This window comes from Pinus tabuliformis, chromosome 7, assembly GCF_031772625.1.
Source record: "Pinus tabuliformis cultivar Carrire ecotype Pingquan chromosome 7, CPIR1, whole genome shotgun sequence".
NCBI lineage: Eukaryota > Viridiplantae > Streptophyta > Pinopsida > Pinales > Pinaceae > Pinus > Pinus tabuliformis.
In genome coordinates, this window is record NC_142293.1 from 859,537,407 (window position 1) to 859,559,522 (window position 22,116).

Here is a 22,116-nt window from a genome sequence, read left to right on the forward strand (position 1 = left end):
AAAATTAATTCTAAATAAGACATGATAAATTTGATTCTATATTTTGTTATTTATTTTTGTCTACACACACACACACACACACACATAGGGAAATCATCCTCTTTCTCAGCCCAAGGGTGAGAGTGAGGGTCAATGAAATATTCATAGGCACCTAACCATTACAAAAATATTTATCATCATAATTTCACTTGTAGGGAATTGAACTTGGGTGGGGGATGTTAGGCCCCTATACTACTAGTGTAACCCCTTATTGTTATTAGTAAAACCCCCTTATTATATTTTTGTATCCATTTAGTCCCCATATTGTTATTATTGTGCCCCATAGAAGCCCACTATTGTTATTATTGTGCCCTTACATTATTATTGTTATGTCAGCTCTGATTATATTATGACCCTTAGACTCCTATATATAGAAAGGAGGTCTTGTCATTTGTATCATCTAAGAATTGTTCATTTGTGTAATATAAAGGAGGGTGCCCCCTCAAAGAGGCTTATTTCTAAGGCATTGATCTATCTTTTCTACCTTTTTGTGAGCTGGTTTCATAACATTTGGTGATAGAGCTTTGGATTCTAGGGTTTCGCTGCTCCAAACAAGTCATCCTGGAATTTTTGCTATAAATTTTTTTCTGCAATGTTTTAGAAGCTAAAAAAAACCCATTTGAGATGAAATCGTGCTAAACCTTGGATCTGAATTTCAAATCTTGTCTCGCTATATTTTTGGCTATATGATCTGAGGAAGTTAGGGTTTTTGCAAGCTCCAAAATTTCATCTAAAACAGGTCATCGTGGAATTTTCGCTATAACTTTTTTTCTGCGACATTTCAGAAGCGAAAAAAACCCATTTGAGAAGAAATCGGTCTGAACCTCGGGTCCGAATTTCAGATCTTTTCTCGCTATATTTTTGTAGATATGATTTGAGGAAGTTAGAGACTTTGCAGACTCCCGAATTACATTCCAAACAGGTGACCAGGGGAAAATCGTCATAACTTTTGTTCTGAGCATCAGATTGAAATTTCGTAAGAAGTTTTAGAAAGAGAACTTCCTGTAGTTTTCTGTATATTAGTTTCAGGTACTAAGATCGAAATAGTGAGATGTGGCATGTCGTACAAGTTAACTCTACTAAACTAGTCTATAATCAGGTCACCGTGGGAGATTTGGATAATATGAAATTCTGATCAGACTTGTGGGGTTAGAAAGAGAACTCAGAGAGCTACCGCAGGAAGAAATTTTAGAAATTGGAGATTTGAAATTACAGAGTTACAATCATTTCAAGATTGAGCTCCTAAAATCAAGAAAAATCGAGATGAGGAAGTTTAATGGCAATGATCAGGAAAATTGGATACTACAGATGGAGAAATATTTTGATCTACATGGTGTACCACTGTTACAAAAGGTATGTATTACATCTTCATATTTAGAACAAGATCAATTTTTATGATATAAAGGGCTTTGTTCTCGTAAACTACTTATTACGTGGTCAATTTTTACAGAGGAAATTATAGCACATTATGAGGATACAAAGAGCAACACCTTCTTTAGAGCAACACCACAACAATTGGAACAAAAAAGAGAAAAATGGCTTTGTTACAAAGTGGAAATCAAAATATGGCAACAAGGAAGTCTACCCCTCACAACTATAAATATTGAAGTGTTGTTTCTCCTAGCCTTCCACAACCTACAAGGGTTACACCACAACAATTGGAAGAAAAAAGAGAAAAAGGGCTTTGTTACAATTGTGATAACAAATACATTAAAGGTCATAAGTGTGCTGAGAAGAAATTATTTTACATTGGTTGTGGAGAGGAGGAAGAAAAGGATCAAGCAACATTAAAAGAAGAGTATATACACTAGGAACCAACCCCAAAGAAAGAAGAAATGAATCCGACCATATCTTGTAATTCAATGGCTGGAATTACCACTCCTCAAACTATCAAGATAGAAGGACATATCAAGAAGATAAATGTTCAAGAAGTGAAAGATCACATAGAGCAACAAGAAATGAATCTGACCATATCTTGTAGTGCACTGGAAGAAAATACCACTCCTAAAACTCTCAAGATAGAAGGACATATCAAGAAGAAAAAGGTTCAAGCAGTGAAAGATCGCATCGATCATTAACAACAAGTTCTCCAACTTTTAAAGGATAACGCCACTTTGGTGCAGAATCAAATGAAAAAACATGCAGATCAACATCACAATGAAAGAAGTTTTGATGTAAACGGTTGGGTATTTTTATGGTTACCTACATACAAAAAAATGTCCCTCAAGAAAGCTATTTATGAGACGGAAATGTTGGAAATACTACACGCACTTGACAAATGGCGACCTTACCTAATGGGAAGATACTTCAAGGTAAAAACGGACCATGATAGTATTATATACTTTTTAGAACAAATATTATCCTCTGAAGAGAAAAAAAATGGGTCACAAAGATGTCGGGTTATGACTTTGAAATCATCTATAAAAAGGGAAGAAAAATGTTGTGGCAGATGCACTCTCAAAAAAGGATGAGGATATGGAAGCATTGTTGTGTGCCATTTCTATTATCCAAGTAGATTGGATAAACGAAACAAGGTATGAATGGAAGAAGGATGAAGAAGTGTGGCCACTCATTCAAAAGTTGTAGAAGATCCCAGCTGTTGGGTCCCTATAATACTAGTGATTACCCCATTACTATGGTAGTTATACCCCTTATTTATATTGTTGTGCCCCTATTACCCCCATATTGTTATTTCTATGCCCCATAGAATCCCTCTATTGTTATTTTTGTGGCTTTATATTATTAATGTTAGGTCGGCTGGATTATATTGTGACTCCTTAGAATCCTATATATACAAAGGAGGTTTTTTCATTTGTATCATCCAAGAATTTTTCATTTATGTAATGTAAAGGAGGTTGCCCCCTCGAAGAGGTTGAATTCTAAGGCGTTGATCTATCTTTTCTATCTTTTCTTGAGCTGGTTTCATAACATTTGGTATCAGAGCTTTGGATTCTAGGGTTTCGCTGCTCCAAACAGGTCATCGTGGCATTTTTGCTATAACTTTTCTCTTTGACGTTTCAGAAGTCGCAAAAAAAATCCATTTTAGAAGAAATCGCGCTGAACCTTGGGTCCGAATTTAAGAGCTTTTCGCGCGATATTTGTGGAGATATGATCTAAGGAAGTTGGTCTTTTTGCAGACTCCTGAATTACATTCAAAACAGGTGACCTGGGGAAAATCGTCATAACTTTCTCTCTGGGGATTGGATTGAAATTTCCTAAGAAGGTACAGAAAGAGAACGGACTGTAGTTTCTCGTGTGTGTGTTTCACAAAGGTTGAAACAATGACTCGTGGTACGTCGTACAAGTTCGCTCTACTGAACCAGTCTAAAAGCAAGTCACTGTGGGAGATTTCACATAACTCTTCCTTGGAGAATCCAATTTGACTAAGACTTGTGGCACTGGAAAGAGGACGCAGAAGGCTACTACAGTTTGCAATTACAGAACTGGATGATTCGAAATTACAGAGATACATCAGATTCAATATCAGGCTTCTATAAAGTGAAAAAAGGTGTGTAGTTTTTTTTTAAATTTTTGTGTAAGCTTGGTTTAATGGAATTCAAAGGGCATAGTAAAGCATTATTATCGGTAACTGATGCCCCGAGGAAAGAAAATGCAAACACCTAGTAAGGAACCTGAAAGCTCTAGCATGACTCATGAAGAAGAGGAAGAAATGCTACATGATATATCAAAATTACAAGAACAAGTGCAACAAATGTCACGCTCACAAAAGCTAATAGAAGCTAAGATAAGTGGCGTGGAATCTAAGATAAATGGCGTGGAATCTAAGATAAATGGCATGGAAGCTAATATGGATGATTCGAAGATAGATTTGAATAGAGACATGGCAGATTTGAAGATAGATTTGAAGACAGACATGGAAGAATTGAAGAAGTTGCTACAAGAAAGGGTCACTAATGGTGAAAAGGTAGTAAAGGAAACTCATGATGAGAACAAAAGAAATGTTAATCATGATTCCATAGACGCTAATGTTGGATCGAAGAATCACCATATTCCAAAAATCGATATGAGGAAGTTTGATGGCAAGGATCCCGCCACATGGATATTACAGATGGAGCAATTCTTCGATCTCAATAATGTGCAAAACGCACAAAAGGTACGTATGGAAACTGTATATTTGGAACCAAATCAGTTTGTATGGTATCAATGGCTTTTCTCTCGTAAACAATTTATCACTTGGGCAATTTTTACGGAAGAATTGATAGCACATTATGAAGATACAAAAAGCAACACTTTTTTTAGCCAATTGATAAGTCTCAAACAAAAGGGTTCAGTAATGGAGCACATTGAGGAGTTCCAAAAATTGAACATAAGGGTAAAAGATATTCCAGAGGAGCATAGGATTGATGTGTTCATAGGGTCTTTAAAGGATAATATCCAACATGATGTTCGCCTTTGGGAACCTGATTCATTAGAGAAGGCATTCAGGTTAGCAAGAAAAATGGAAAGCAAAATTATGGCAACCAGGAAGCATACCACTCACAACTATAAAGACGGAAGTGTTGTTGCCCCTAGTCTTCCACAACCTATAAGGTTGACACCACAACAATTGGAAGAAAAAAGAGCAAAAGGGCTTTGTTACAGTTGTGATAGCAAATACACTAAAGGTCATAAGTGTGCTGAGAAGAAATTATTCTACATAGATTGTGAAGAGGAAGAAGAAAAGGAGCAAGAAAGGTCAAAAGAAGAAGATATACTCCAGGAACAAAGCCTAGATGAAGAACAAATAAATCCGACCATATCTTGTAATGCATTGGCGGGAATTACCACTCCTCAAACCATCAAGATAGAAGGACAAATCAAGAAGAAAAAGGTAATAGTGTTGATTGATTCAGGAAGCACCCACAATTTTATTCATTGTAGGGTAGCAAAAGAATTGAATTGCTTCCTATATCCAGCACCAGAGTGTCAAGTGATGATTGCAAATGGAGGAACAATAAATTGCTCTGGAAAGTGCCATAATATCAAGCTATCCATGGGAGAATATGTATTGACTAGCCCAATGCTTTCCATTCCAATGGGAGGTGCTGATGTTGTACTAGGAGTCCAATGGCTACAATCCTTGGGTACAATAGCTTTTAATTTTCAAGAACTTTTCATCAAATTTTCTATGGAAGGAAAGGAAGTTGAATTAAGGGGTATTGCAGGGAAACCAGGAAAGATAATCAGCTCTAATGGCATGACAAAGCTTCTAAAAAAGGAGCAAAGAGGTGTAATTGCACAATTATGTTCGCTAGATGTTTCCACATTGGAATCATCTATTTCTCCAGATCTCCAAAAAGTCCTGGACAATCATTCCAAGGTATTTGAGACTCCAAAAGGTCTCCCACCTATGCGTGATCATGATCATGCTATTCATCTGATTCCAGGAAGTGTTCCTCCAAACATCAGGCCGTACAGATATCCCTATGTCCAAAAAAGTGAAATTGAACGTATGGTTGCAGAAATGCTAGAGGCTGGTATAATTCAACCGAGTCAAAGTTCTTTCTCAGCTCCAGTAGTATTGGTGCACAAGAAGGATGGATCATGGCGCATGTGTCCGGATTATAGGGAGCTCAACAAGCTCACTATTAAAGATAAGTTCCCCATTCCTGTTATTGATGAATTACTGGATGAATTGCATGGATCAATTTACTTCACCAAGTTGGATCTTCGTTCGGGATATCATCAAATCAGAATGAAGATTGAAGACATTCCGAAAACAGCATTTAGAACTCATGAGGGTCATTATGAATTTTTGGTCATGCCTTTTGGCCTTACCAATGCACCTTCAACATTTCAAGGTTTGATGAATTCAATTTTCAAACCATTCCTTAGAAAATTTGTGTTAGTATTTTTTGATGATATACTAATCTACAGCAAGTCTTGGAAGGATCATGTTGAACATGTTGACAGGGTGCTACAACTATTGGAGGAGAAACAATTATATGCAAAAAGATCCAAATGTTTCTTTGGAGTCCAGGAGGTGGAATATTTGGGTCATATTGTATCTCATGAAGGAGTTAAGGTAGACCCTAGCAAAATTAAAGCCATTAAGGAATGGAAAATCCCCACATCCATAAAGCATCTGCGAGGATTTCTTGGGTTGACAGGGTATTATCGCAAGTTTGTTAAGAATTATGGGAGAATAGCAGCACCTCTAACAACATTATTGAAGAAAGATTCATTTTCATGGACTCCGGAAGCAACAAAGGCCTTTGAACATCTTAAAGAGGCAATGTGCCAAGCACCGGTCTTAGCTACACCGGACTTCACAAAAACCTTTATTGTGGAATGTGATGCTTCAGGAAATGGAATTGGTGTTGTTCTAATGCAAGATGAAAGACCCATTGCTTTTGAAAGTCGTCCAATCAAGGGAAAGTTTTTAAGCAAAGCTATTTATGAGAAGGAAATGTTGGCAATACTCCATGCACTTAAGAAATGGCGACCCTACCTAATGGGAAGACACTTCAAGGTAAAAACGGATCATGATAGCCTTAAATACTTTTTAGAACAAAGATTATCCTCTGAAGAGCAACAAAAGTGGGTCACAAAGATGTTGGGTTATGACTTTGAAATCATCTACAAAAAAGGGAAGCAAAATGTGGTGGCAGATGCACTCTCAAGAAAGGATGAGGATGTGGAAGCATTGTTGTGTGCCATTTCTATTATCCAACCAGATTGGATAAACGAAGCAAGGGAGGAATGGAAGAATGACGAAGAAGTGTGGGCACTTATTCGAAAGCTACAACAAGATTCCAGTACTTCTGATACATTTAGCTGGCAAAATGATTCGTTATGGTACAAAGATCGCTTATACCTCTGTAAGAATTCCCAGCTAAAACAAAAGATTCTTATGGAATTGCACACTTCTCCCTTAGGAGGGCACTCAGGATTTTTAAAAACTTACCACAGGGTTAAGAAGGAATTTTTTTGGGATGGCCTTAAATCAGATATTCAAAAGTTTGTGGCGGAATGTTTGGTTTGCCAACAAAATAAAGTTGAAACAATTAAGACACCGGGTCTATTACAACCTTTATCCATTCCAAGCCAACGTTGGGAGGAGGTTTCAATGGATTTTATCACAGGTTTACCCAAGTCTGAGGGAAAGAGTGTCATCATGGTGGTAGTTGACAGACTTACCAAGTATGCACACTTTTGTGCATTATCACATCCATTTAAAGCCAGTACAGTTTCTACTGCATTTATGGAAACAGTTCAAAAGCTACATGGAAACCCAAAGATTATTGTAAGTGACAGAGATCCCATTTTCACTGGAAATTTTTGGACAAAATTATTTTCTTGTCTTGGTACTCAGTTAGCTCATAGCTCATCTTATCATCCTCAATCTGATGGGCAAACTGAGATAGTAAACAAATGTTTGGAAGGATATCTTCGTTGCTTTGTATCTGATAAACAGACACAATGGGTCAAATGGTTGCCTCTGGCTGAATGGTGGTATAACACTTCCTTCCATACAGCAACAAAAATGACCCCATTTATGGCACTTTATGGGTATCAACCACCATCCATCACATCATATTTAAGAGAAAATTCTAAGGTTCAGGCAGTGGAACATCACATCGAACATCAACAACAAGTCCTCCAACTCTTAAAGGATAACCTCGTGTTGGCACAAAATAGAATGAAACAACAGGCAGATCAACATCGCAGTGAAAGAAGTTTTGATGTAGGTGATTGGGTATTCCTACGGCTACAACCATATAAGAAAATGTCCCTAAAGCAAGCTAAGAAGGATAATAAATTATCACCAAAGTATTATGGTCCGTACAAGGTGTTGCAAAAGATTGGTACTATGGCATACAAATTGGAGCTTCCTGCAGCTTCTCGATTGCACCCAGTTTTCCATGTTTCATGTTTAAAGAAGGTTATAGGTGACAAGCTCCCAATTCAAACAATATTGCCAGAACTTGACGAGGAAGGAAAAATTATATTGGAACCGGAAGCAGTCACAGAAACAAGAACTCGACAGCTACGAAATCGATCAATTTCAGAGTATCTTATCAAGTGGAAGAACTTATCCGCTGAAGATTCCACATGGGAGGATGAGAATTTTATGCAGAAGTATCCAGAACTACTCAAGCGTTGAGGACAACACTTTTTTGAAGGAGAGGGGCATGTTGGGTCCCTATAATACTAGTGATTACCCCATTACTATTGTAGTTATACCCCTTATTTATATTGTTGTGCCCCTTTACCCCCATATTGTTATTTCTGTGCCCCATAGAATCCCTCTATTGTTATTTTTGTGGCTTTATATTATTATTGTTAGGTCGGCTGGATTATATTGTGACTCCTTAGACTCCTATATATAGAAAGGAGGTTTTGTCATTTGTATCATCCAAGAATTGTTCATTTATGTAATGTAAAGGAGGTTGCCCCCTCGAAGAGGCTGAATTCTAAGGCGTTGATCTATCTTTTCTATCTTTTCTTGAGCTGGTTTCATAACACCAGCTCAAACAATATTACTAGAACTTGACGAGGAAGGAAAAATCATATTGGAGCCTGGAGCAGTCACAGAGACAAGAACTCGACAGCTATGAAATCGATCAATTTCAGAGTATTTCATCAAGTGGAAGAACTTACCTGCTGAAGATTCCACAAGGGAGGAAAAGAATTTTATACAGGAGCATCAAGAACTACTCAAGCGTTGAGGACAACACTTTTTGAAGGAGAGGGGCATGTTAGGCCCATATACTACTAGTGTAACCCCTTATTGTTATTAGTACAACCCCCTTATTATATTGTTGTACCCATGTAGTCCCCATATTGTTATTATTGTGCCCCATAAAAGCCCACTATTGTTATTATTGTGCCCTTACATTATTATTGTTATGTTGGCTCTGATTATATTATGACCCCTTAGACTCCTATATATAGAAAGGAGGCCTTGTCATTTGTATCATCTAAGAATTGTTCATTTGTGTAATGTAAAGGAGGTTGCCCCCTCAAAGAGGCTTATTTCTAAGGCATTGATATATCTTTTCTATCTTTTTGTGAGCTGGTTTCATAACAGGGGATATGAAAACCATTCTTCCGAACCACTTGAGATAACCCCAATCATCACACACACAAACACAAATATAAAAAAAATTACCTCCGAAAATTTCTTACTGCATAATTGAATTTTAGCAATCTATTTGTTTATGATTTTGTAATTTCCAACACTTCTAAGTATTTTTGATTTGACATAATTTAAGGTTGAAATTGTTATGTTATTTAACAATTATATTGAAGAAGATAGGGAGTAATTTTTATTATATTTATAGTTGTCACAAAGTGATATTGAGATTTATTTTATGCATGATAAGATTAATTTATTGACACACTTTGGTATATTTTCACTTGATTTTTCTTAGTGGATTGGGGTTGTTAAGAGGTGAAACATTTTCCAAAATTGTTGCCATATTATTTATATTTCATAAAAACTTTAAGGATGAAAAGTTTCAAGGTTAATATTCGAGAAGTCTCCACGAAAGAGGTGAAAATTTGTAGTTTATATCCATTTCTCTGAGTTCAAAAAATATCTATATGGTCTCAGGGTTTTTGTGGTAAGATAAATCTAGTGAGAGGTAGTTGGTATTTCAATTTAAGAAAATCTAGAAGAGTTATTGATATTTCTAAGGTTTTTAAAGTTTCACAAGTAAGTCCCTTGGAAAAGTATTAGGACCATTGAAAGGGTCTTTCGTAGTTCATATATTGTTGATTTTTGCACTTGAGAATTGTTCAAGATGTGTAAGATGATTTTAAAACTTAGAGAGTGTTATATATTAAAACAATATTCTAATTTTCTTCCATGAAAGATAATGCTATAGTTACTTATGGAGGAAGTCAATATTTGGGAGTAGGTTTGGAAAGTGATTATGGAATCTACCAATTTAATATAGCTGGTCACTCATCTAAAGAAGGAAGCCAAGGAAAAGATAATTATTCTTGATTTACTGAAGGATAATTTCTTCTCTCAAATGATAGAGAAATGTGTATGTAAGGACATGGTTGGAACTTTGTTTGTTTTCTTTCAAAAATTTTGTGCCTCTTGACAAATGTATCTACAAAACTATCTTTAAATTGTTTACCTAGGAAAGTTAAATACTATAGTGAACTACTTGACTAAGATCATTAAGTTGAGAGATAAATTAGTCACCATTGGGACACTAATGGAGTATTAGGAGTTGGTGTCTCTTGCTTTTTATGGACCTTTACCTTCATGGATGCCTTTTATTAGTGTGTTTGTGCTTAAGAAACCCTCCTAGAATTTCCAAAGATTTGAATTGATGTTTTATAGGAAGAAATCTAATTGTATTCTTATTTAGAGAAATAAGGGGATGTGCATGTGATTAATCTCAATGGAAAGACAAAGAATGGTAGAGGGAAAGGTTATAAGAGGAAGGAATTAATAGATAGAAGAAAGATGACCTTGATTAAGGTGATTTGTTTTCAATGTCATGAGATGGGATGTTATTCCATCCAATTTCCATTCAATAAGAAGGTACAAGAAGTGAAGATTTTTGTAGCTAGGATTACAAACAATGTAGAGGAAGTTCCATGTGAGTTTGAGACTACCTTTATCAAGGTCATTATTCAATGGGTTTTTGGAGTAAGAGGGAGGAACTAGTGTGGATCATAATGATGATTCTATTGACCCTTTGAGAGGAGTTGGGTCAATTTCATTTTAAATTCCTTTTGGAGATTTTATTGAGTGGAATGACATTCTATATGAGAGATTCCTGAAGAATAACAAACGCAATATTACCTTGGCATAGATGTTTTACCAATTGGGATTTTACCATATATATCTAGTGCTCTCTTTGATTTGATTGTTATCTATTCCTTATATTGATTAAGTGTTGTTTGTACATGCATAGGAGGATAATATAGTAAGTTTATATCTTTATTTTATATTGTTATATTATTATTCATATATCTCAATATTCTAATGCCTAGAGAACTAGTGCTCCAAATGTATGAGATTATTTATGGCTTTGTACATTGCATGTAAGGGCTTAGGCCCACATATGTATTGTTTCCCTCCCTTACCTCTCATATATAAAGGAAGGAGGTAACCCTTTCATTTTTCTCATTTTTTATCAGCTTCTACTAGATGTGTGACTAATAGGACCATAACAATATTATTCTTTCTAGTTCATATTCATTTGTATTAATTTATCTCTCTTATCTTAGAGGCACACAAGTTTCTTGGAGATTTGGACCATCTTTAATACTAGTGCTAAGGTTTCACCCTTTGAGATTTGGATTCTATGGTTTTGTGATGAAATCCTAGGTTGTACTTATTTATGTGAATAAGGAGGGGAACCTTTCCCTGGAGGATAGATTTATGTTTTTCAATCTTATTGGAGCTCCTTAATGTGAGCTAAAGTTTCTTAGTTTTGTATAGCTAGTGTTTTGGAGAGATAGAGGATTACACTCAACTTGGGATGAAGCTAAGGCATGCACATGAACTTCACCTTTATACACATCTATTATTATTTTTTAGCTATCCAAATTATTTATATTGGAAAATTTGATTTTCATCCATAGATCTATTTCTTCATGTTTTCGTAATTTCCAACACTTGCGTGTCTTGGTTATTTTACATAATTTAAAGTTGAAATTGTTAAGTTATTTAAAATTAACTCTAAATAAGACATGATAAATTTGATTCTATATTTAGAATTGGCATAAGGTAAATTTAAAATATATTATACTTATGATAAGATTTCCCCAGAGCATTAAAAATTTCTAGCACTCTTTGGTACATTTTCTCTTAAATTCTTTAGTGTATTGAACGTGTTAAGAGTTGAAATATTTCCGCATGTGATGATGACTAGAATCCATTGGGAAACAAAATGGGGTAGTTGGTCTCTCTTAAATAAGAGAGACATGTACAAAAAAGGATGAGATATATCAACATGATTAGGTGTTAGAATAACTTTTTCTTTTTCTTTTTAAAACTAAGCTATAGATAAATAAACTAGATATATTTAAGCATTGCATAAGCATAACAATCCATTGATAATGAAGGCATTGCATGGTTTAGACAATATAAAATATTTTCTTTTAGTGTGATGTATCACACCAAGATATTTTTTTGGTGCAGTACATCTCAAATAAAAATAACTTTTAGATGTCATAATGTGAGGAAGAAGAACATTCCTTTATATGTGCAAGAAAATATTTTCTTGTAGTGCAATGTACATGACCATGATATTTTCTGTTGTGATACAGTACACAAAAATATAACTTTTATATGTGATAAATGGAGGAGGAAGATCATATGGGACGAAAGATCTTGTGCTATGTGTTCCAAAGAAAAGAAAACATGTATTTTTCCGAACCAAAAAAAATGTCAATGTGATACATTACATGAAAGAAAATAAATTAGAGTGATTTAGGCATGTTGCACCAATTGTTTTCATGTGACACAAGAGATGTTACTGAAAAATATATTTTCAGTGAGATATGCCATAAATCACATGTAACAAAAAATATTTGATATATATATATATATATATATATATATATATATATATATGAAATTGCTAAAGGAAGATTTTACTATAATGATATTACATATAGTTATTAGAGCATGGTTACAATAACATGAGCTATATGTTATTAGGAAAGAGTATGAGATATGATAATGATAACATTCTGTTTTCCTTCAAATAGATAGTGAGTTAAAGACATGCAGTTATCATGTCTTATTATGACATACTTTCCACATCCTCAAGACATTGAACCTAATGGAAATGTTAGAAGGGATATGGAGGCACTCCAAAATATGGTAGAAACCATAAGAATCCTAAGGGTAGATGGATAATTTTTTTGGGAAGATAATGAGAATATTATAATAGCTCAAGAAGAATAAGAGTTGAATGCTATTGTATTAGAAATTTTGATTTAGTTTCAAATGTAATTGCAATAGGGACAAATTTCAAGTGATATTGATAAAATTTCTGCAAGGAAGAGGTTTGATAGTTCTAATACACATAAGTCCAGTGAGTAGATAAATGCATCACCAAAACCTTCATATAGGGGCATACTACTTCTAAAGATTCAACTAGTGGTGTTTTAAGGTCTTTCTCTCATATGAAGAAGAAGGAGAGGCACATTAAAGATTATTTATAGGGATAATTTAGGAAAATAAAATCGCTTAAATTTAATGGGGAGGTAAATTTAGGAGAAGAAGATGAGCGCTTTAGGGAAACTTTTAAGGATGGAAAATTATCTTGAAGTTTAAAAACATTGGCAAATCTCACTAGTCCCTAATATGAAAAGTATAAAATGTTTATTGATGTATTTGTAAAATATTTCAATTTTATAATGATTTTATGTATAATCTCTATATAATGTTGGCGATTTTTAAGGTAAATTAATTTTATATTGTAAAATTTGGGCGAAACATTTTTATAAAAAATGGAGTCTAGCGAATTTTTTTTTGTTTGGAAAAAACATGGAAAATTAGTCCACCTGCGAATATTAGCTCCTAAAATTTTCCATGGATGAGGCATGAATTCTTGGAATGAGGAGGCACTTTAATGTAAATGTCTACTATAGAAGCATGAAAGCTAGAGTGGCCATTTTCAATGTGAATGGTAAATAACCTCTATGGTGGGAAAATCTCAATAATGTAAAGAATATTAATTATAGGAGGATCGCTTGGAAATAATTAAAGAAGTACTTTCAACATAAGTAATTTTCAGAAATGTACTACAATGTAAAACTCAAAGAATCATGAAATGAAGATATGAAAACGACTATGGATGATTATGCAAGCAAATTTTTTTAACAACTACAATAAGTTCCATATACTAAGGAAAAAATGTAGAAATCCAATTTTTTATTAGTGGACTATCCTAATCCTATAGGGACAATTTATTTTAATGGACCTAGAATTCTTGATGAAACCATTAGAAAGGATAAGCACTACTATGATAAACATAAACTAGACTTTATAAAATGATGAAAGAAAAATATAAATAGTGGGATTAATAGAGAAATAAAGGGTTCAAACCTTAGTAATATAAAAATTAATTAAGCAACTTTAAAGAAATCCAACCAAGACAAAGAAGGTCTAGTAGAAATTTCCATCTTAAAAGTGGAAAAAAGAAAGTTGAATAAATGAAAGGGAAATTAGGAGAGCCTCAGAAAGGACATTTTCAATGTTGGGGATGTGGAGAAGAATATCTACTTAGGGAATTCCTCCATAGATAAGAGAAAACTGGGGCTATCCACAACACCCTAGAAGCTACAATAATTAATGATGATGTAAAGACTAATCATAGAATCTATGTTGGGTTGGATGTAAGACTGCTAAGGAGTTTGTTTCTATTTTTTTGGATCTTGGATGCATTCAAAGTTATGTGGCACCTAACAATATTGATTCTCACAACCTTCAAAAGTTCAAACAAAAGACATGGTTAGTGTAGTTAGATATAGGAAATGAGTTGGTTTAGTCATATCCATTGGATAAGAATGGATTATACACATGGGTAAACTTGAGTATCCTACCATTGGGATCTTATGATGTTGTTGCTCATATGCATTAGATAACACTTGAGAAAGGGAAGCGATATTATTGCCATAAATATTTTTATTATATAGATAATAATGGGTAATATAGCAATAGTGAAAGACAATCCAAAATTCATCTCCACCATAAATATTTTAGCATTACAACTAAACAAGAGACTTAGTAAAGGTTTCCAATATCATATGGTTTAGGTGTGGAAGATGTGTTGGAGACAATATAAGGAAAGGGATCAAGGCATGGAGATTATCTAATACTTTAGTAATTCAAGGTTGTATTTCCAAATGAAATACCTAGTTTACCTCCCAAGGTAGAGATTTAATTTACAATTGATTTTATGCTAGTAACTACACCAAAATATCATTTTTATTATTATATAATGAGTAATATTGAATTAACTAAGTTGAATATGTAGCTATAAGAGTTATTAGATAAAGGATATATTAAATTGACTATGTCTCCTTTGAGAGTAATATTGTTGTTTCTATAGAAGAAAGACAAGACTCTAAGTTTAGACATTGATTACAGATAGTTGAACAAAGTAACTATGAATAATGAGTATCCATAACATTATATTAATGGTCTATTTGATCAAGTAAGAGGGAAAATAGTATTCTCAAATGCCGAATTGAGAATTGGATATTATCAAGTCAATATCAAGGATGAAGATATTTACAAGACAACTTTCAAACATGATATTTCCATTTTGAGTCTGTAATGAACCTTCTATATTGCCCAATCCACTAGCCACCTTGATGTTTCATATGAACAATGTATTTAGTAAGTATTTGGATAGGTTTTTATTAGTTTTCATCAATGATATTCTCATGTACTCCAAATCTAAAAAAAAGCATGAGAACATCCTAGAGTAACCCTACAATATTAAGTGAGCATTAATTATATGCCAAGTTAAAAAAATGTGATTCCTATTAAAAATAGGTCCAATTTCTAATAAATGTCATCTTATAGCAATGTATTGTAGCGTATCCAAAAAATATTAAGGACGTCATAAACTGATCCACTTGAAACAATATTATAGAGGTAACATAACTAATGTGACTTGTATGAGACTATCTGATCTAGGTGGCTCTAGAGACACACACAGGACAAAGAGGACTCAGGAAAATAAAAGTGTTTGGATTATGCTTGAACTAGGACCAGAGCGTAGATCTCATCGTCCTAATCGTGGTGGTGCAAACTGTTCGTCAATTCGAGTCCGGATGAAGGAGATATAGGCAGTCAAAGTTGTGTTGACTTTTGCTGACTGGGCAGGCTTAAGGATGAAATTTTTCGGAAGACAGAATCCGGCCAACTCCGGCCAGATTTTGGGAAAAATTGTTGCCTCATTAAAAAGTCTCCTTCGGTCCAAAACCAAAATTTACAAAAATGCGCAAATTGTTAATTAAAACAATTTTTTTTCAAAAATGCTCAAGTTGTTAATTAAAACAAAAAAAATATTAAAAAAAGGGGTGGCGGGCCACCAACCCCACCACCCCAACCAAACTCCATGTAACAACATATAATATGGGAGGGGCGGGCCATGATCCCTGGCCCCTCCCTCCCTCCCACTGAACCACAGTTGTAACCATAAATGGGTGGTGGGCCGACCCTTGGGGCACGGACCCAACCGCACCCACACAAACGAAACCCTCGCCATGAATACGTAGGACCCAACCTCCAAACCACATCCAGCCATTAATGCGGGAGGGAGTTAAAATTTGTTTGTAAAAATTATAAAAACAGGATTTGGTTATATAAAAGGGAGGAGGTGGGGTTTGTCTGCCCGACCTCCTCCATATTAACTGAACTATTAACCAACTGCCCTACAATGACTTCCTTGAAGAATCCGCCAACAATTTTGTATTTAAACACAGTTTTTTTAGTGCACTCAGGCAGAGGAGGTAGTGCACAGAGTTCGAGGCAGAATTTTGTAGGAGGGCTGAATTTTCACTTTGTCATATTTTGACAAATTTGATATGGTTTCAGCACTTCTCGATGCCACAATTGCATTGGCACTGCCTGTTTCTCCATCAGAGTTCTGAATTTTTCAGCCATTTTTTAGTATGGAGGTGGAACCATGTCTGTTGTAGAAATAGGTAGCGGAACCATGATCCATGAAATTTTCCCAAGGAGGTAATTTTTCTCCATGTCGGAATATAGTCAAGTTTACAGCCATTTTTCATGGTTTTCCACAGGGATCGCAATGATGAGGTCAGGTTTGACTTTGGAGTTGCAGATTTCCAGTCCACACATGGAGTAGAGTCTTTGAGGAATCTATGGGGGAATCTAAAAGATTCCTTAAGCCCCAGATTCTCAATTTCTCAGAATTTAGAAATTTGACAGTCGATTTTGCACTACTCGACAACACAAATCTAATGATGCATTTAGATTTGTCATTTGCTCATTTTATTTTCCAGCCACTTTTCTAAGTGGAATTCAGGTGTTAGCATTAATGTGCAAGCAACCATTTTCATGTGATTGATGCAGTGAGATCGATGGTCTGAACAACTTCAACAACTTCAACAATTTGACATCCGCTTCTTCAGATGACCCTTGGTTGTGAGGTATATGCAGTGTTAATGTACATCTTTTGCTATGCATTGTGCTGCACAGGTCCTTTCTTAATGTTTGATGTGGGATCCTATTTCTTACTCGTTTTTACGATTCCTTGCTTGATGTGATGCGGAATCGTCTATGTGATGTACTTGTTGTCATGATTTGTCATGTTATGTTTTGAGATCCCTTTGTTGTATGTTGATGGGATACTCATGTTGTCGTCATACATGTTTTGCATTGAGATCCCTTTTATGCCATGTTGGCGGGATGCTCATCGTGCATGAGTTTATGTCATACTGATAGGAGTCCTTTTAACCGAGAGTTCCTGTAGCAGAACGTCTCTTGGATCCACTCCTGCGTGAGGGCATTTTTCCTTGTATGATAGCGACATCACCTCTATGTACATCATCACTATTGACAACACTTAATGCAGCGGTCTACACCATCTTGACACTGGGGCCCGGAGACGTAGTCCCTCTTGGATGAACTCCGTTATCAACGACTTATGTTTTTATGTTGCCGATGATTGATATGTTCCTCTTCTTTACAGCATGCACATGTATTCATTTATGTTCTTTTAAAAATGAAATCTAACACATCACAAAAGTAAAAGGTCTTCGAAGGGTCCTTCAACACACTCGAACCTGGATCAAGTGGTATCATAGCGGTCTTTGAGCTGATGTGAATTGCAGCGTGAACAATGGAACGTGCAGCGGCAGAGGATGAAAAAACGATGTACGAGACCATGCTCAAAATTTCCAAAAGGGTGGAAATCATGTATGAAACTCTACAGAAAGAGACAGAGGAAAAGGAGCGATTGCAGCATCAATTGCGAGCCATGTAAGAGGGCTTGGAAGAATTGAAGCACCACAAACATAATCTTCAAACATAGAAAGTTGAATTGAAGTTGCGTCTACATGAAGAGAAAGAGGAGAAATATAGTTTGCTACGACAGTTGCAAGCAAAGGACAAGGCCTTGGAAAAGCTGTAGCGTGACCCATGTGAGGTAAAATGAAATTCTCCAAATTCATGTATGTGTCCCGATCATGATTTCTCTGTTTTCGAAAATCATACCATAGGAATTTTCTCCAAACTGTTGAAGAAAATGGGGTATGAAGGAAAAGGCTTGGGTGTTAATGGTCAAGGCATTCTTAACCCCATCAAAGTAGAGGAATTACCATGTCTAGCAGGACTTGGTTATGTCATAAAGGAAGTTGGGGAATGCGCCATGATAGTTAGCGAACCACTAACAACAGATGATGAGCAGCCCTCATCAGTTCTTTCCAGGTCAACAAAGGAGGTAAAAGATGTTGATTTCCTTTTGGTTTCATCATCACATACTATGATTTCCGTTGGAGATTTGGAGATCCAAATTACAGGGACAAACATGAGGCTCCTTAACACAACGAGGCACGAGGAGGAAAAAGAATTTGGTGTTAATAACCAAGGCATAACTCAACCTTTGGAGGTTGCGCATAAACATCAATTTGCAGGCTCGAGATACACTAAAGGAGAGTGCTCGAAGGTGTCAGAGTTGTCTGAGATTTCATTGAAATCGTTGAGGAAAGAGAATGATGGGAACACATCCCCATCATCCCACGACAGTGCCCATTGCAAGGAGAGAGTTGAGGCAAGCTCTCATCGCCATACTAACATCAGAGACAACAATGAAAGGTATAACTAGTGTTGATATCTGAATGTTCATTTCAGTTATAATCATGTTGTTAGAGATGAACGTAAAACATGGAATCAAAAAACATGTACCTTTGGTGGATTACATAACCATACATTTTCTGAGTGTTGGAAAAGAATGGTAGCACACAAAAGGATGAGGCGTGAAAGACCCTCTCAATAGCATGGAAAGAAACAGGTTAAGAAAATCTGGAGGAAGAAGACGTATTGTAGTCATTACGACATAAGTGACCATCAAAGAGCCACTTGTTGGAGGCTCCATCCAGAGCAGTGCCTTAAAGACAAAGTGTTAGTGCATGAACCAGGTGAAATGATTGTTCAACAAGTAAAACCACCACAAGGAGGCGACCCATTCACCTTGATAAGTGAAAAATGGTTTCTAGACATGTTGTCATTTCATGGTCGTGCTTTTGTGAATCATTTGTTGCATTTAAAAACGTAAAAGTGATGATGTGTTTTCGATCACTTGTTCAGCAATAATGATGTCTAGTCTTTTTTTGTGTTGCATGTTGAACTATGAAGTGATGTTGTGTTCTCATCACTTGTCAAAACAAAATAGTGTTTCGCCTTACTGTTGTAAATCATGTGTTGCAGTGATGATGTGTTTTCCATCACTTATTGAAGCAACAATGGTGTGTTGGCCTTGTTGTCATAGCTAGGGTATTGTGTCCATCTTGTTGTAAACTTGACCACCAAGTATCTGTTATAAACTTGTGGCAAGTGTGGGACGCTTGGGTCATTAGTTGGTCATGAAATTCAAGCATGTAATTTGCAAGACAATGTACTACAGGTTGCAGAGGTTGCAGGTGTCGGCTCATCGCTTAAGGCTCCGAATAACAAAGGTGAAGGATATGGAAGTGATGCCTTTCAGGACACTTGTGATGCAGACAAGGTACAAAAAAGTTGCAGATTGTTTTCCACGCTTTTGGAGGACCAAAAGATCCTCAGTGGGGAGGATTGATCTAGGTGGCTCTAGAGACACACATAGGATAAAGAGGACTTAGGAAAGCTCAAAAAATCAAAGTATTTGGATTATGCTTGAACTAGGACCAAAGCGTAGATCTCGTCGTCCTGACCGTGGTGGCGTAAATGGTTCGTCAATCTGAGTTTGGATGAAGGAGATAGAGGTAGTCAAAGTTTTGTTGACTTTTGCTGACTGGGAAAGCTTAAGGAGGCCACAATTTGAACTTTTCCGGTAGACAGAATCTAGCAAACTCCAGCCAGATTTTGGGCAAAATTGTTGCCTCATTAAAAAGTTTCCTTCAGTCCAAAACCAAAATTTTCAAAAATATGCAAGTTGTTATTTAAAACAAAAAAATACTAAAAAAAAGAGGGGTGGTGGGCCACCAACCCCGCCACCCCAACCAAACTCCACACAACAACATATAATATGGGAGGGGCAGGCCATGATTCCCGGCCCCTCCATCTCTCCCACGGAACCATAGTTGTAAACATAAAAGGGTAGTGGGCCGACCCTTGGGGCACGAACTTAACCACACACACACAAATGAAACCCCTGCCATGAATACATGGGACCCAACCTCCAAACCACATCTAGCCATTAATGAGGGAGGGAGTTAAAATTTGTCTATAAAAATTATAAAAAAAAGATTTGGTTATGTAAAAAGGAGGAGGTGGGGTTTGACCACCCGACCTCCTCCATATTAACTGAACTATTAACCAATTGCCCTACAACGACTTCCTTGAAGAATCTGCCAGTGATTTTGTATTTAAACGCAATTTTTCAGTGCGCTCAGGCAGAGGAGGCATTGCACAGAGTTCGAGGCAAAATTTTGCAGGAGGGATGAATTTTCACTTTGTCATATTTTGACAAATTTTATATGGTTTGAACCCTTCTCGATGCCATGAATGCATTGGTGCTATCCATTTCTCCATTAGAGTTCTATATTTTTAGGCCATTTTTCAGTATGGAGGTGGAACCATGACTGCTGCAGAAACAGGGAGCGGAACCATGATCCATGGAATTTTCCCGTGGAGGTAATTTTTGTCCATGTCGGAATATAGTCAAGTTTGCAGTTGTTTTTCATGGTTTTCGGTAGGGATTGCAATGGCGAGGTTAGATTCGCCTTTGGAGTTGTAGATTTCTAGTCCACCCATGGAGCAGAATCTTTGAGCAATCTAGGGGGAATCTAAAAGATTCCTTGAGCCCCAGATTCTCAATTTCTCAGAATTCAGAAATCTGACAATCGATTTTGCACTATTCGAAACCAAAAATCTGATGGTGCGTTCAGATTTGTCATTTGCTCATTTTATTTTCTTGCCACTTTTCTAAGTGGAATGCAGGTGTCAACATTTATTTGCGAGTAGTCATTTTCATGCGATTGATGCTGTGAGATCGATGGTTCGAAGAACTTCAACAATTTGACATATGCTTCTTTAGATGGTCCTTGGTTGTGAGGTATATGCAGTGTTCATGTACTTATTTTGCTATGCATTGTGCTGCACAGGTCCTTGCTTGATGTTTAATGTGGGATCCTGTTTCTTACTCATTTTTATGATTCCTTGCTTGATGTGATGTGGAATTATCTATGTGATGTACTTCTTGTCATGATTCGTCATCTTATTTTTTGAGATCCCTTTGTTGTATGTTGATGGGATGCTCATGTTGACGTCATGCATGTTTTGCATTGAGATCCCTTTTATGCCATGTTGGAAGGATGCTCATCGTGCATGAGTTCATGTCATACTGATAGGAGTCCTTTTGACCGAGAGTTCTTATAGCGGAACATCTCTTGGAGCCACTCCTGCGTGAGGGAATTTTTCCTTGTATGATAGCGACATCACCTCTATGTACATCATCACTATTGACAACAATTAATGCAGTGACCTATACCATCTTGACATCGGGGCTCGGAGATGTAGTCCCTCCTAGACAAACTCCGTTATCAATGACTTATGTTTTTATGTTGCTAATGATTGATATGTTCCTCTTCTTTACAACATGCACATGTATTCATTTATGTTCTTTTAAAAATGCAATCTAACACATCATGAAAGTAAAAGGTCTTGGAAGGGTCCTTCATCACACCCGGACCTGGATCAAGTGGTACCAGAGTAGTCTTTGCTTGATGTGAATTGCAGCGTGAACAATGGAATGTGTAGCGATAGAGGATGAAAAAGCGATGTACGAGACCATGCTCAAAATTTCCAAAAGCGTATAAATCATGTATGAAACTATACAGAAAGAGACAGAGGAAAAGGAATGATTGCAGCTTCAGTTGCGAGCCATGGAAGAGGCCCTGGAAGAACTGAAGCACCAC